Source organism: Pogonomyrmex barbatus, unplaced genomic scaffold (genome assembly GCF_055798465.1).
Source record: "Pogonomyrmex barbatus isolate J1 unplaced genomic scaffold, ASM5579846v1 scaffold13, whole genome shotgun sequence".
In the NCBI taxonomy this organism is placed as follows: Eukaryota; Metazoa; Arthropoda; class Insecta; order Hymenoptera; family Formicidae; genus Pogonomyrmex; species Pogonomyrmex barbatus.
In genome coordinates this window covers 7,984,999-7,987,498 of record NW_028297109.1, presented here as the reverse complement: position 1 = coordinate 7,987,498, position 2,500 = coordinate 7,984,999, and positions in this window count along the sequence as shown.

The following is a 2,500-nucleotide window of genomic DNA, read 5'->3' as shown; positions in this document are numbered from 1 at the left end:
CCTAACCTAACCTAACCTAACCTAACCTAACCTAACCTAACCTAACCTAACCTAACCTAACCTAACCTAACCTAACCTAACCTAACCTAACCTAACCTAACCTAACCTAACCTAACCTAACCTAACCTAACCTAACCTAACCTAACCTAACCTAACCTAACCTAACCTAACCTAACCTAACCTAACCTAACCTAACCTAACCTAACCTAACCTAACCTAACCTAACCTAACCTAACCTAACCTAACCTAACCTAACCTAACCTAACCTAACCTAACCTAACCTAACCTAACCTAACCTAACCTAACCTAACCTAACCTAACCTAACCTAACCTAACCTAACCTAACCTAACCTAACCTAACCTAACCTAACCTAACCTAACCTAACCTAACCTAACCTAACCTAACCTAACCTAACCTAACCTAACCTAACCTAACCTAACCTAACCTAACCTAACCTAACCTAACCTAACCTAACCTAACCTAACCTAACCTAACCTAACCTAACCTAACCTAACCTAACCTAACCTAACCTAACCTAACCTAACCTAACCTAACCTAACCTAACCTAACCTAACCTAACCTAACCTAACCTAACCTAACCTAACCTAACCTAACCTAACCTAACCTAACCTAACCTAACCTAACCTAACCTAACCTAACCTAACCTAACCTAACCTAACCTAACCTAACCTAACCTAACCTAACCTAACCTAACCTAACCTAACCTAACCTAACCTAACCTAACCTAACCTAACCTAACCTAACCTAACCTAACCTAACCTAACCTAACCTAACCTAACCTAACCTAACCTAACCTAACCTAACCTAACCTAACCTAACCTAACCTAACCTAACCTAACCTAACCTAACCTAACCTAACCTAACCTAACCTAACCTAACCTAACCTAACCTAACCTAACCTAACCTAACCTAACCTAACCTAACCTAACCTAACCTAACCTAACCTAACCTAACCTAACCTAACCTAACCTAACCTAACCTAACCTAACCTAACCTAACCTAACCTAACCTAACCTAACCTAACCTAACCTAACCTAACCTAACCTAACCTAACCTAACCTAACCTAACCTAACCTAACCTAACCTAACCTAACCTAACCTAACCTAACCTAACCTAACCTAACCTAACCTAACCTAACCTAACCTAACCTAACCTAACCTAACCTAACCTAACCTAACCTAACCTAACCTAACCTAACCTAACCTAACCTAACCTAACCTAACCTAACCTAACCTAACCTAACCTAACCTAACCTAACCTAACCTAACCTAACCTAACCTAACCTAACCTAACCTAACCTAACCTAACCTAACCTAACCTAACCTAACCTAACCTAACCTAACCTAACCTAACCTAACCTAACCTAACCTAACCTAACCTAACCTAACCTAACCTAACCTAACCTAACCTAACCTAACCTAACCTAACCTAACCTAACCTAACCTAACCTAACCTAACCTAACCTAACCTAACCTAACCTAACCTAACCTAACCTAACCTAACCTAACCTAACCTAACCTAACCTAACCTAACCTAACCTAACCTAACCTAACCTAACCTAACCTAACCTAACCTAACCTAACCTAACCTAACCTAACCTAACCTAACCTAACCTAACCTAACCTAACCTAACCTAACCTAACCTAACCTAACCTAACCTAACCTAACCTAACCTAACCTAACCTAACCTAACCTAACCTAACCTAACCTAACCTAACCTAACCTAACCTAACCTAACCTAACCTAACCTAACCTAACCTAACCTAACCTAACCTAACCTAACCTAACCTAACCTAACCTAACCTAACCTAACCTAACCTAACCTAACCTAACCTAACCTAACCTAACCTAACCTAACCTAACCTAACCTAACCTAACCTAACCTAACCTAACCTAACCTAACCTAACCTAACCTAACCTAACCTAACCTAACCTAACCTAACCTAACCTAACCTAACCTAACCTAACCTAACCTAACCTAACCTAACCTAACCTAACCTAACCTAACCTAACCTAACCTAACCTAACCTAACCTAACCTAACCTAACCTAACCTAACCTAACCTAACCTAACCTAACCTAACCTAACCTAACCTAACCTAACCTAACCTAACCTAACCTAACCTAACCTAACCTAACCTAACCTAACCTAACCTAACCTAACCTAACCTAACCTAACCTAACCTAACCTAACCTAACCTAACCTAACCTAACCTAACCTAACCTAACCTAACCTAACCTAACCTAACCTAACCTAACCTAACCTAACCTAACCTAACCTAACCTAACCTAACCTAACCTAACCTAACCTAACCTAACCTAACCTAACCTAACCTAACCTAACCTAACCTAACCTAACCTAACCTAACCTAACCTAACCTAACCTAACCTAACCTAACCTAACCTAACCTAACCTAACCTAACCTAACCTAACCTAACCTAACCTAACCTAACCTAACCTAACCTAACCTAACCTAA